At 38.0% G+C, this 14,970-nt stretch overlaps 2 long non-coding RNA genes across 2 annotated transcripts; both read left to right on the plus strand.

The window, feature by feature from the left end:
* The first annotated feature begins 405 nt into the window (after positions 1–405).
* LOC133718603 (uncharacterized) lies at positions 406–3,385 on the plus strand. Its single transcript, XR_009850396.1, has 3 exons — positions 406–1,086; positions 1,641–1,718; positions 2,603–3,385. It is a non-coding gene; the product is annotated as an uncharacterized LOC133718603 (long non-coding RNA).
* Positions 3,386–6,948: 3,563 nt separating this feature from the next.
* Positions 6,949–9,948, plus strand: LOC133718516 (uncharacterized). The gene is made up of 3 exons (XR_009850345.1): positions 6,949–8,163; positions 8,718–8,795; positions 9,680–9,948. It is a non-coding gene; the product is annotated as an uncharacterized LOC133718516 (long non-coding RNA).
* The last annotated feature ends 5,022 nt before the right edge of the window (positions 9,949–14,970 follow it).

Consider the following 14,970-nt stretch of genomic DNA (forward strand, 5'->3'; position numbering starts at 1 on the left):
TTAAGTGTTTTTGACGTTTTTCTTGAGTCTTGAGTCCTTATGTTTTTCGTTTTCCATACTTAGTCTTTTCGTTAGTTTCTTTGTTTTATGTCTTAGTCTTTTTGGTTTGTTATGTTGATTTTGCTAAGGGACTAGCAAAAGCTAAGTGTGGGGGAATTTGATAGGAGCATAAAATGCGACGTTTATAATGTTTAAGCCCTATATTTTGCTAAGTTATTTCCTTTATCTTGATCAATTTAACTTAGTTAGTGTTTTGCAGGTAAAATGGAGTCTCAAAGTCCAAAAATGGCTAAGGAAGGCACAAGTGGCGCAGAAATGGAAAGAAATGAAGAAATGGAAGTTTTCCCAGTTTGACTAGGAAAAGGAATCCCAGTTGAAGTAGGAGTGTAATACCCCGAAAAATCCAAATTAAATTCCATGGTTTTTTAGAAATGATTTCACGATAGTAGGAGCGAGTACGAAGCTTGGAAAAGTTGTGGAATTAGTTCGAACGATTTTATTTTCGAAAACGAACGTTTTTAGGGGGTCAACAAAGTTGACTTTTTATACGTTCAAAATTTGGGAAAACTTCCTTCATGAAAGTTGTAGAGCTCGTCGATACGAGTTCGTGGACATGTGGAACGCATTATTTGGAGTTCGTATGAATAAGTTATGAATATTTTAAAATTGAGAATTTTCTATAAATACAAAAAATCAGATTTCTCAATAAGGAAACCCGAAAATTTCCAGATTTTTCTCCTCCTCGCTGCCTTGGCTTCACGGCGTCGCCACGACTTCATCCGGCCACCTATGGCCATGAAATTGATATCAATCTCTTCGCCTTGAAACCAGCTTTCCATTCATATATGTCTTGCATCCTATCATTCACCATAGACAACGAATCGAAGCAAAGAAGGTCAGACCATTTTTCATGCATTTCTTCAAATTCCAGCCAACTCCGGCAAAGGTAGGAGGGGAGACCAACTGGGCTTTGTTCGCCTTGCCATGCTCTATAAACTCACCAAGTTTCACATCTCGATTCAACCCGAGGAAGACGAATTTCAGATTTGAGCGATTTTGGGCGATTTCGGCCTCTTTCTTCTTGAGGTAATTTTCGACCACTTCCGGTCATTTTTAGACTTCATGCTAGTTAGGAAAGTGGTTGGGCTTGATGAGATGAAGAGGAGCAGCCCGGCCCCGACACCATTGGCGGTGGTCGGCGGCGGCTCTGCCACTAACTCCGGCGGCCCTTTCCGGCCAACTCCGGGGGTCAAAAATATAGTTTCTGTGCATTTTTAGATTCTATATTTCAATACGATCATTTCGATATATTATACGCAATTTTCGGATATCGTATGATTTAGTTATGAATTTTACGATTTCGAACGATTTCGATTGTTCGATTAATGATCTGTGAAGATCGGACCGTCTGATGGACTTGTAGTTTTGATATGTTGATCGTATGACTGTCCCAATGACCTTGTGTGGTCATGGGCGAAGATCCGACCGTTGGATCTTCGTATAATTGCAAAACAGTGATTCGGGAGGCGATTCGTGAGAATCCGTCCGTCGGATTTTTATATAAGTTAGAATCCGACCGTTGGATTGTCGTTTAAGTATGTTTTGGAATTGTTAGCTAAATTCAAGTCACATTTGATTAGGTGATTGGCGGATTGATTTGGCGGACGATTCGTAAAATCGTTGTTGAGCTGTTTAGAAGACGCAGCGGGATTATCGAGGTGAGTAAACCTCACGTGGTTCATATTACGAACCCAATATATTTAATTGCTTTATTTTGCAATCATATGAACTATTGTTGGTGTATTAGACATTCCTGTGTGAATGTCTGTATATATATTATTACGTGAAATAATATGTATTGTTGGAGTTGTGTTGAGTTTATTGTTGAGAAACAATATATTGTGAGAGGTATTGAGTTTATTGTTGAGAAACAATATATTGTGAGAGGTGTTGAGTTTTATTGTTGAGGAACAATAAATTGTTGTGATCTGTGGAGATCACTAGGTCACGAGGTGACCATGGCATCTATTAGTGAATCACGCTCTCGTACCGGGCTGGTGGTTATTAATAGTATTAAATCGTAATCACGTCTGTGGCCGGACGAGTGGTTACGTTCAGTTAGAGCTCTAGTCTGTCTGCCAAATGTGGAGTGACCTTATGAGTGAAATTGAGAGTAACTCAAAAGTGTCAATATATATATGGTAACCTTATGAGGGAAATTGAGAGTAACTCATAAGGGTCTATATATATATATGAGTCTGTCTACCAAATGTTGGGAAATCTTATGAGCGAATTTGAGAGTAACTCATATGTGTCTATATATATATATATATATGAGAGTGAGTGATCTTATGAGCTAAATTGAGAGTAACTCATAAGTGTATATATATATATATATGAGAGTGAGTGATCTTATGAGCTAAATTGAGAGTAACTCATAAGTGTCTATATATATATATGAGAGTGAGAAAGTAACGTGGGTTTGTGGTGGTCTTGTAATTTAATAAATCAACAGTTCTTTCTTGTTTACTCATACTAGCTGTCAAAAGCTTACCGGGTTTTGTGTTGTTGCAACTCCCGGTACACTATTCAAATTGTGTAGCGGGTAATCCTACAGGACAGGAGAACCAGGACGGTGACCGTGCGGTTAGAGCAATTGTTAGAGTTTTACAGCAATTGTAAGTTGTGAGGTGTGTTATGCTCATTTAGAGCTTTACAATATTGCTTGTGAGAGTGAATTGTAATAATGAACTCGAGGTTTCGAGATTTGGAGTTTGTGTACCTTGTGGTGAGATTATATTGAGAAAAAAATTCAGAACGTTTATTTGATTAAGTGGTTTAATTCATGTTTCGGATTTGAATTTATTATTCAAAATTCGGGGCGTGACAGTTTGGTATCAGAGCGTAAGGTGCATATTTGGTGATGTGTCAATACCTTCCGAGTGATGGCCCGTCTGCAGCGGATCCCCATCGTGTGCTCTTTGGTATTGGCTAAGTCATTGGGTATGCGTGAGTGTTGGGAGTTGTTTAGGCCGCTAGGTCGTTTAGGGAACGTGAATACATTCCCTATAGTATTGACTTGGTTAATATGAATTTGTATTTGACTTATACTGTGTTTTAAGTGTTATACATGTATTAGCCAAGCATACTATACTCCTTAGGTGATGGAGATTCGAAGGGGTTGTACTTAGAACCTTACAGTTGTCTTGTAGGTTCGTATTGGAATAAGTTCAGTGGCCGCGAGTTACAATCCTTGAGGAATAGGAACCTCTTGATTCAACTCTGTTAAGTCAACGAGGATTGTTGTATGGAAGTGAGGTTCTTTTGGATGTTGAAGTGTTTGGTTGAAGGCATGATGTGGACCTATGCACGTACCTAGTGTGGATACGAGTATTAATGGATAGAAAGTTGCCTTCTTAAGTTGGACGTACATATGTTTTTGGATGAGATGTACATGTCAAATAATAGATATCTTGTTTTGTAATGAAATGTCCTTGTGGAGTTTGTTAGTAGGGTTGAGGTTAGGGAAGAAATTATTGTGGTTACTTCTTCCTTGTGCTTGTAAGTTGTTAAGCAGGGTTTAAGGTGCGAGACAAGAATTTTATTTTGTGCTCGATGGTTAGAGATGAGAGACCATTGTTTTGGGTTGTCGTTGAGTACTATAATTCCTTCAGAATCAGGATTGTTGGTAGAATTGGAATTAGTAGTAGTTTTGGTGATTCTGAATTTGAATTGAGTTCGCGAGATGTGTCTTATATACGTGGTTGATGTTACTTGCATCATTTTGGAACGATACGTTACGATTCACAAGGAAAACTGGATTTGAAATTTATTCATTTGAACACCATGGGTTGATGACCTGACCGTGACTTGTGAATATAGTTTTGTTCAAGTGAATGAAATTGAATTTTGTGGCCTTTGTGTGGTGAACTAGTTTTCTTAAGTTTTGGATCGTAGTATGGAGATGGGCTGCAGTGAATTTGAAGTTGTTGTGTGTTTTAAGTTTAAGTAGGCGGGACACTTAAAGTTTTGCAATGGAGTTGATTTTGGTGTAATTAATTGGGAGAGTTAGAATCAGTTCTTGTGAATGATGTTGGATGAGAGTGTGTGCCTTTGGTGATTGATTTTAGGTGTTATAGTTAAACGCAATTTCGGATATTGATTTTAGTGATTTTGTTAGGTATCCATAGTGGTTCAAGTGAATTACTATGTGATATGGAGTTTGATTTGATTTCTGAATCGCTAAATGTTAGGGATTGAATTGTGGTGAGTTTTTGTTGAAACAATTGATAGATGGAATTATCGAGATTCTATAAGAGTTGTAAGAGTAACTCTAAAAACGTGGGTTTTTCCTAGCTAACTCAGGATGTGTTTAGCTTTATAAATCCCTAATCCTATCGATGAAATTGTTGTGTTTGGTTTGACTCAGAGGATACTAGCTAGACCTCGATGCGACTTAATTGATTGTTGGATTCTTTTTGAGTGATTGTTTTTATTGCATCATTATGAAAGATGTGTGCAGTAGAGTTGTTTATGGTTTTGAAAACAGTATTGGGTGACCAAGGTTCGATCCTTGGTGTTGTTGTTGGTTAAACAAACAGGAAAGAAAACATGCACACCATCTTATTGAGTTTATATTACAAAAAAAAAAAAAAAAGCGAGGACTATGCTATACTAAGCCTAGTCAGCAGCTCCGGATGGGTTGAGGCTGAGCTCAAGAGAAACGTTTGAGCCACTGTGGTAACCGCCTGAGCCACCAGAATAGTAACCAAAAGCGCTACCTTCCTCGGAAGTAGCCTTCAGGTTACCAAAGACGTCCTCGCCGTGCACGGGGAACAGAGGAAGAGTTTGAACCTCCTGGTGATCTCCTCCTCGTTGTTGCAGGGATGTTTGTCCTCCTGTTGTGCCAAAAGAGTTGTACTGGTATTAGTGTTGAAGTGTGAGGAAGAATACGAAACAAAATTTAAGTAAATAAATCCTTCATTACCAGTAGAATAGGTGGAACCAAAGTTGAGATCAATGGATCTACCATCATCAGTAGAACTAGTGGACCCAAAATTGATGTCAATGGATCCACCAGCTGGCCCAAAATTGATGTCGATGGATCCACCAGCACCAGTAGAACCAGTGGACCCAAAATTGAGATCAATGGATCTACCAGTACCAAGAGAACTAGTTCTCATGGGCACTGGAGCAGCCTGATTACACCTATTCATCTGCTTCTCTCGAGCCCTGACGTTCTGGAACCAAAAGTAAATGTTCTTACCCTCAACATACCCATACTGGTTCAGCTGGAGACAGATCTCGTGAATCTGCTCTGTAGTTGGGCACTTAAATCCCTTGACATAGTAAAGATCCTTGAGGATTCTTATTTGTTCTGGAGTAGGAATCCACCTGGTACGGCTTCGCCAGAAATCCATGTTGGCACTACTTCCAGCTGCTTGGGTGTTTCCTCCCTCCTCTGTTGGTTGCTGTTGTTGTGGTTCCATTTGTTGCGGGGTTTGGAGCTCCATTAGTTGCAGAGTTCGTGGCTCTTGGGTCATGGGGTGAGAGGATGTGGAAATCGAGGAATACATGGTTTAGTGTTTGAGGGAGATTTTGTTAGAAGGATTGGAGTTGTTGAACTGGTGATTGGAGATCTGAGATTCTCAGAGGAAAGATGAGATCGAATCTTCAAATGGAAGAAAAGATCTGAGAAAGAAGGATTGAAGATTTGGAGGAAAAGATTGAAGATCTGAAAGTTCAGAGGAAAGATGGGATTGAATCAACTAGATGGGAGAGAAGATCAGAAGAGAAGGATTGAAATTGATGAAGAAAGGATTTGAGAAGAGAAAGGCTGAAGAGTTGAGAGAGAAAGGCTTGAGCTCGGAAGAAAATTTCTTTTCTTTTGGAGTGAACAGTTTTTCCCCAGAATGCACCTATTTATAGAACAAGGTGAGCAGATCTCCACCGTTGGATGAACGATCTCAGAATTTGAATCCACGCGTTGGATTAAAGTCGCCCCGAAACCCGGAAAAGCTGTTGGCGCGTGTTGAGCGTGTAAGGGGACAGGCCGAACCTCGAGACGCTGTGGCAGACAGCTTTAGCCGAAAGTGATTTGCTTTCCGTAAATCACGGAAGAGACGTGTCGTGGCACGTGGAGTGTACCGACAGTTTGTTGTTATTCTATCGCTTATGATAGAATAAATAAAAGAAGTTGCATGGATAGTAACGAGAGCAGCTGGTGCTCTAGTGGTTGAAGAGCAAGGCTCATGTACAAGAGGTCAGAGGTTCGAACCTTGCCTCTCGTTTATTTTTATTATGTTCGCTTATGACATAATAAGTAAAACATTTGTACACATTATATTAAGCACAGCTTGTGCTCCAGTGGTTGGTGGGCAAAGCCCTTGTGCAGCAGGTTAAGGTTTCGAACCTTGCCTCCCCCGTTATTTTATTTATGTCGCTTATGACATAATAAATATAACACGTGAGCATATATTAATGAAGGCAGCTCTTGCTTCAGTGGTTGGGAGCAAAACCTTCGTGTTTGAGGTCGGGAGTTCGAACCTTACCTCTTACAAATATTTTTGGATCTCGTATATGCTTGATATACGACGTATATACGGTATGTACGGTATACATACGTATATACGGTCTGTACGGTATGCATACGAATATACAGTTGTACGGTATGCATACGTATATACGATCTGTACGGTATGCATACGTATATACGGTATGTACAATTTCATACCGTAGCCGAGCTGGAAGTTGGTGGGCCGATTGGTAGGCCCAAATAGTAAGCCCAAATAGTAAGCCCAAATAGTAAGCCCAAATAGTAAGCCCGAATGGTAGGCCCAAATGGTAGACCCAAATGGTAAGCCCAATTGTTCGGCCCGAATAGTAGGCCCAAATGTTAAACCCAAAGTGGTTTGGGCCGGTTCGAAATGTGGATGGTCCGATTTCTTCAGGCCCAATTGGCCAGCCCTAGTGCTTAACCCAAGGATTGAGCAAGCCCAAGTCATCATCATTGGATGACATAATTTATTGGCGTGCTTTTGGGGATGATTTGTTTTGAGTGATGCATCTTAAGTTTTACTATGGAGATTTACCGTGATGCTAATTGAGTAGCGAAACACTTTGTGAGAGTGTTTACTGTGCTTGTATGCCAGTACAGAGTGATGATCTATGTGAAGATCTATGTGATGATCTATGTGAAGATCTATGTAAGGATCTATGAGATGATCCACGTGATGATTTTGTGTAATTGATGTGGAGTGATGTTGAGCAGTTGTTTTGTGAATTTACATTGTGATGAAAGGATTTAGTGGCCCTAGGAATGTATTTTTATACAAAGGATTGTGGCTTTGTAGATTACTACAGATTTGGAAAAGATGGAGATTCTATGATTAGGTCAACCTTAATCGAGAGGAATTGACTTACGCTCAAATTTCGGGACGAAATTTCTTTAAGGAGGGTAGATTGTAATACCCCGAAAAATCCAAATTAAATTCCATGGTTTTTTAGAAATGATTTCACGATAGTAGGAGCGAGTACGAAGCTTGGAAAAGTTGTGGAATTAGTTCGAACGATTTTATTTTCGAAAACGAACGTTTTTAGGGGGTCAACAAAGTTGACTTTTTATACGTTCAAAATTTGGGAAAACTTCCTTCATGAAAGTTGTAGAGCTCGTCGATACGAGTTCGTGGACATGTGGAACGCATTATTTGGAGTTCGTATGAATAAGTTATGAATATTTTAAAATTGAGAATTTTCTATAAATACAAAAAATCAGATTTCTCAATAAGGAAACCCGAAAATTTCCAGATTTTTCTCCTCCTCGCTGCCTTGGCTTCACGGCGTCGCCACGACTTCATCCGGCCACCTATGGCCATGAAATTGATATCAATCTCTTCGCCTTGAAACCAGCTTTCCATTCATATATGTCTTGCATCCTATCATTCACCATAGACAACGAATCGAAGCAAAGAAGGTCAGACCATTTTTCATGCATTTCTTCAAATTCCAGCCAACTCCGGCAAAGGTAGGAGGGGAGACCAACTGGGCTTTGTTCGCCTTGCCATGCTCTATAAACTCACCAAGTTTCACATCTCGATTCAACCCGAGGAAGACGAATTTCAGATTTGAGCGATTTTGGGCGATTTCGGCCTCTTTCTTCTTGAGGTAATTTTCGACCACTTCCGGTCATTTTTAGACTTCATGCTAGTTAGGAAAGTGGTTGGGCTTGATGAGATGAAGAGGAGCAGCCCGGCCCCGACACCATTGGCGGTGGTCGGCGGCGGCTCTGCCACTAACTCCGGCGGCCCTTTCCGGCCAACTCCGGGGGTCAAAAATATAGTTTCTGTGCATTTTTAGATTCTATATTTCAATACGATCATTTCGATATATTATACGCAATTTTCGGATATCGTATGATTTAGTTATGAATTTTACGATTTCGAACGATTTCGATTGTTCGATTAATGATCTGTGAAGATCGGACCGTCTGATGGACTTGTAGTTTTGATATGTTGATCGTATGACTGTCCCAATGACCTTGTGTGGTCATGGGCGAAGATCCGACCGTTGGATCTTCGTATAATTGCAAAACAGTGATTCGGGAGGCGATTCGTGAGAATCCGTCCGTCGGATTTTTATATAAGTTAGAATCCGACCGTTGGATTGTCGTTTAAGTATGTTTTGGAATTGTTAGCTAAATTCAAGTCACATTTGATTAGGTGATTGGCGGATTGATTTGGCGGACGATTCGTAAAATCGTTGTTGAGCTGTTTAGAAGACGCAGCGGGATTATCGAGGTGAGTAAACCTCACGTGGTTCATATTACGAACCCAATATATTTAATTGCTTTATTTTGCAATCATATGAACTATTGTTGGTGTATTAGACATTCCTGTGTGAATGTCTGTATATATATTATTACGTGAAATAATATGTATTGTTGGAGTTGTGTTGAGTTTATTGTTGAGAAACAATATATTGTGAGAGGTATTGAGTTTATTGTTGAGAAACAATATATTGTGAGAGGTGTTGAGTTTTATTGTTGAGGAACAATAAATTGTTGTGATCTGTGGAGATCACTAGGTCACGAGGTGACCATGGCATCTATTAGTGAATCACGCTCTCGTACCGGGCTGGTGGTTATTAATAGTATTAAATCGTAATCACGTCTGTGGCCGGACGAGTGGTTACGTTCAGTTAGAGCTCTAGTCTGTCTGCCAAATGTGGAGTGACCTTATGAGTGAAATTGAGAGTAACTCAAAAGTGTCAATATATATATGGTAACCTTATGAGGGAAATTGAGAGTAACTCATAAGGGTCTATATATATATATGAGTCTGTCTACCAAATGTTGGGAAATCTTATGAGCGAATTTGAGAGTAACTCATATGTGTCTATATATATATATATATATGAGAGTGAGTGATCTTATGAGCTAAATTGAGAGTAACTCATAAGTGTATATATATATATATATGAGAGTGAGTGATCTTATGAGCTAAATTGAGAGTAACTCATAAGTGTCTATATATATATATGAGAGTGAGAAAGTAACGTGGGTTTGTGGTGGTCTTGTAATTTAATAAATCAACAGTTCTTTCTTGTTTACTCATACTAGCTGTCAAAAGCTTACCGGGTTTTGTGTTGTTGCAACTCCCGGTACACTATTCAAATTGTGTAGCGGGTAATCCTACAGGACAGGAGAACCAGGACGGTGACCGTGCGGTTAGAGCAATTGTTAGAGTTTTACAGCAATTGTAAGTTGTGAGGTGTGTTATGCTCATTTAGAGCTTTACAATATTGCTTGTGAGAGTGAATTGTAATAATGAACTCGAGGTTTCGAGATTTGGAGTTTGTGTACCTTGTGGTGAGATTATATTGAGAAAAAAATTCAGAACGTTTATTTGATTAAGTGGTTTAATTCATGTTTCGGATTTGAATTTATTATTCAAAATTCGGGGCGTGACAAGGAGTCTGAAGCTGACTTGGACTAGGAGTTCTACTTGGACAAGGAAACTCAATTCTACTCAGATAAGGAATACTAGTATGACAAGGAGTCCCTGTTGGATAAGGATTACTCAAGAAGGTTCCGGAAGAGTGTAGAAGCATCTCGGAAAAGGAAGCAGTATTCAACTAGGAAACCTACTTGCATATGGAGTTCTACTCATACTAGGAGAGCCTTGGAACGTTCATGAAGTATCTAGAAGTCTCAAGAAGATCATATGCCGTGCACATGGAAGAGAAAGCAACAAGGAATTCGGATTTCAAAGCATTATGGAGTTTGGATTTCTAGTTGAGTATGGATTGGAATTGCCGTGAGATTCTTGAAGGTTCTAGGGAGTTCTTGACGTTTCATTCTTCAATAAGGCGTGGAAGACATGTGAGAGGCATGTGATGTGAAGGAAAACCGAATTGGACTCAACTTATGCTTTAAAAGTCAAATCCATTACAGATTCGGATTACTGCCTGTGCAGATCAGTCAACTTCAACGGAGCATAGAAAATCGCTCAGAGCTCAGAAAATTATGATCTTTATATGGTTGGAAAGCTACAGATGTCTAGTTTCCAGAACATTTTACAGCTCGTCGATATCTATTTCCTAGAGGAAGTTATGGCCGTTTTAGTACACTGAGGTCAAGACTGCCGGAAATCTACTTTGTGCCAAACAAGTCCTAAATCAACACAACTTTGGAGAAACCAAGTAGAAACGAATTGGGAGTGCCTTGGGACGTTCTCCTATATATACCTTGTGTATTAGACGTCTCAAGGTTGACACATATTCTCCACAATTTCGTTTCTCACCGGTTTGCTCTTGAGTTTCAGGTTTTCGCATCTTGCAAGTTCTTGCCGTGCCATCCTCCATCCTTTGCCGTGATCTTCATCTTGTGTTGCTGCCTTGGATCTGCTTTGGACCTTGGGACGTAACTAAGGGTTGTTCATAAGCCTTATCATACATCTACTTCACGGTTTTGTGTAATTGTTAGATAGATTTTCTGCTTTGGATTGTCTATGTGTAAACCGAATCTTTTGAGTATGCAAAACTGTTTTCAAGTATAATTTTGATGTTCTATTCAATGATTGATGTGTTTGTGTGTTTTTGATCTTGATTAATTGCCGAAATATGGAATGATAATCTGGTTTTGTTTTATAGATAACTTTTATGTGTTCTTGTTCTTTGGTGGCCAACTTAGGATGATTGCATGTAATTGGAGCTAGTAATTAGGTAAAACGCTTCGGGACCCTAATTCGATATAGTAGTAAAGGCTTTGTACAAAGGTCGAGATCAGATTATGCATGTAATGAAAAGATTCGCTTCGAGTACTTGAATTTGCATGTTTATTGACTAAACTTTCACTTGCTCTTAATGATTTGAATGCATGAGATTATGAGTCGCTTCGATTGTGTGATACTTGCATTTGAAATATGTTGGTTTGGCGCTTCGTCGATCAATTGCGTAAAGGGAAGTCATATAAGGGACATTGGGCGCTTGTAACTTTGTTTCTTGGTTGATATCTTTCCATGGTAATTAACAAGATTAAGGGATGCATGAATATGTTGTTCTTGAAAGGTTCTTGATAAATTGTTTTCCAAAAATTCTTCTTTTCCCACCTATGTAAATAAAATGTTTTTAATCTTTTATTTGTTTTCGAAAATTATAGTTTAAATCTTCAAAAACCCCCCCTTGTTTCGTTTGTTATGTGTTTTTGTATATGTGTAAATAATTAAAATTAACTTAGAGTTTTTAGGTAGCATGTTAACTTAGATAATTAAATAAATAAAAAAATGTTTTTAAATTCGTGAATAGTGTCTCCGTGAATAGTAAATATGTGTTAGTGTTTTCTAGGAATTAATTTGGTGTTTTTTTAGGGATTTGTTTTGTGTTTTTTTAGGGATTGCTAAAATTTAGGGATTCTCTTGGTGTTTTTTAGGGATTTTGTTTTCTTGTAGATTAAGTAATTCTAAGTAGATAATAACTAGTAATCCTTGTTGTATATGGATTCCCTATGTGATATGGACTTGTAAATTGTGTATAAATAGGAGTGGGATTTCCAAAACCTTTTCTAACTTGTTTTCTCTCTTTCCTTCGAATTCTTTGTGTATATATATGTGATTTTCGTTGCTCTCTATTGTTCATTGTTCTCTAGATTCGTGTGAATGTATGTATGCTCTCTCTCTTTTCTTTTGTTGTTCGAAATTTATGCATGCTTGTTCTTGTAAACTTGTAATATTTTCGTGAACTGGTATATGTTTGTTATTTGATTTCGTAAATTGTATATTTTATTCTTTAATTTGTTTCTCACATGTTAGCACCCTCAATCCCCGGTTTGTTCGATACCCTATTTGCTCTATACTAATGATGATATTTTTCAGGGTTTAAATTGGCGATGCTTTGCACGTATCAATTTTTGGCGCCGTTGCATGCTTTATAATTGTTTATACATTGAGGACAATGTATGATTTAAGTGTGGGGGAAGGGTTTAACGTTTCACTTTGTTTTTAGATAGCTAGTTTTGTGGTCTTAAAAAAAAAAAAAAAAAAAAAAAAAAAATTATTTTCGTCACTTTATTAATAATAAAAAAAAATCGTCACTGTTCAAAAAATAAAAAAAAATAATAAAAAAATAAAAAAATAAAAAAATCTTTTTGTTTTGTTTTGTTTTGTGATCGAGTCTTAGGATGCCCTTTTAACTGTCTAGGATGTGCTTATATCTCTGAAATTAAGGCTAAAAGAGGATCACAAGATTGAGATAATGTTTGATGATATTCTTTGGTTAATCATGATTTATGAAAAGCATATGAATGTGTAGTAGATATGGTGCATGCGTAACTTTGGTACAGAATATGAACATGTGGAAGATAAGTTGTGATTCAAAATAACCCTAAGTGAGAATTTGGGCCATGTGCCCTTTCTTTGTGAGTGATTAACGAAAAAAATGATTATACTCTTATTTTCTTGGCGATGATTTTGTTGATCTCATTATTCTTTCATCTTGATTGACTACATGCCATAGCTCTTTAATGGACTATAGAATGCTAGAATTCACTGTTATGCTTGTTGAGACATTTATAATCAATATATGGCCCTGATTCTGGAAAGGATAAAGGTACTTACTTAGGATTTTTACCACCATTGCCAAATATATCTTGTGTCCCTATTTGTGCCCGTCGTGGGACCCCCCTAGTTTAACCCCTTTGAGCCTACATTAAGCCTTTTCTTTCATCACCCTCAAAATTCCTTAACCCTTAACCTTAGTATAGTTATATCCATACCCTTTGTTCTAAAGACTTAGTGGAGCATATTTTGAGACTTTGCTTGGAGTTTTGGCGTCAAGGATGAATTTTGAAGGCATGAAGAAGTTCAAGTGTGGGGGTAGACTTGTCCATAAGAAAAATTGTATGTAATTGCCGAAAAAGAAAAGAAAAAAATAAAAAAATTCGAAAGAAAAAGAATATGTTTCGGCAATTAAATGAAAGAAAAAAATGTGTATTCTTGTTTAAGTTCTATGGATTTTAGTCCCCTATACTTTGTGGATTTGGAGTTTGTTTTGAATTGAAGGCCCATTGTTGAAGAATTTGGTCTTTGTCCTATTCACACTTGTTCAAAGAAGGTTAGAATGAAGTTTGGGCCCAACATGATGACACTTGGCCCTTTTATAAGCCCAAAGGAGGACATGACGTTTTGCTATGCTTGGTGGATTTCGAAGATAGTCTCTCTACATGAACAAGTGCTCTACTAGGTTTTTAGGATACTTTGTGATTTTCCTATCCCTTCGTTTCTTTAAACCTTAAGCCTTGGCCCCATTACAACCCTTAATTGAAAGACCTCTTTGATCCTTAAGATGGGACAGCCTTTGATGTGGAGATGAGTTATAACTGTTGAACTTATGGTTTGGGTTCATTCGTGCATGTGGTTGATATCTTTCATGAGATCTTTAAAAGAAAAATATATATGCTTTCGTTTCTTATGTATGTGATCTACTTCGTAATCTTTCACATATACTTGAGTGATAAGCTTTTAAGCATGAACCTTGAATCTGAGAGAAGAAAGAGTGATATATCTATGTGAGGTTGAATCATGACTTGTTTGAAATGTGTTGAGAACCCCCATCACCATTGTTTACCCCCAAGTCTTACATGCTTATATGTGGATTATATTTTGTAATTAACTCTCGAATATCTTGAAGATGTGATGCTTGGTTAAGTGCTAATCTTGGCGACTTGAAAGTATGAGATTGCTGAGACAATATGTTAAAGGGCTTAGAAGTCATTGTGTGTGTCAACGTTGGAGTTATTGTTTGTGATGTTTTTGTGTTGATTTTGTTTAAGTGTTTTTGACGTTTTTCTTGAGTCTTGAGTCCTTATGTTTTTCGTTTTCCATACTTAGTCTTTTCGTTAGTTTCTTTGTTTTATGTCTTAGTCTTTTTGGTTTGTTATGTTGATTTTGCTAAGGGACTAGCAAAAGCTAAGTGTGGGGGAATTTGATAGGAGCATAAAATGCGACGTTTATAATGTTTAAGCCCTATATTTTGCTAAGTTATTTCCTTTATCTTGATCAATTTAACTTAGTTAGTGTTTTGCAGGTAAAATGGAGTCTCAAAGTCCAAAAATGGCTAAGGAAGGCACAAGTGGCGCAGAAATGGAAAGAAATGAAGAAATGGAAGTTTTCCCAGTTTGACTAGGAAAAGGAATCCCAGTTGAAGTAGGAGTCTGAAGCTGACTTGGACTAGGAGTTCTACTTGGACAAGGAAACTCAATTCTACTCAGATAAGGAATACTAGTATGACAAGGAGTCCCTGTTGGATAAGGATTACTCAAGAAGGTTCCGGAAGAGTGTAGAAGCATCTCGGAAAAGGAAGCAGTATTCAACTAGGAAACCTACTTGCATATGGAGTTCTACTCATACTAGGAGAGCCTTGGAACGTTCATGAAGTATCTAGAAGTCTCAAGAAGATCATATGCCGTGCACATGGAAG

Source organism: Rosa rugosa, chromosome 6 (genome assembly GCF_958449725.1).
Source record: "Rosa rugosa chromosome 6, drRosRugo1.1, whole genome shotgun sequence".
Lineage (NCBI taxonomy): Eukaryota > Viridiplantae > Streptophyta > Magnoliopsida > Rosales > Rosaceae > Rosa > Rosa rugosa.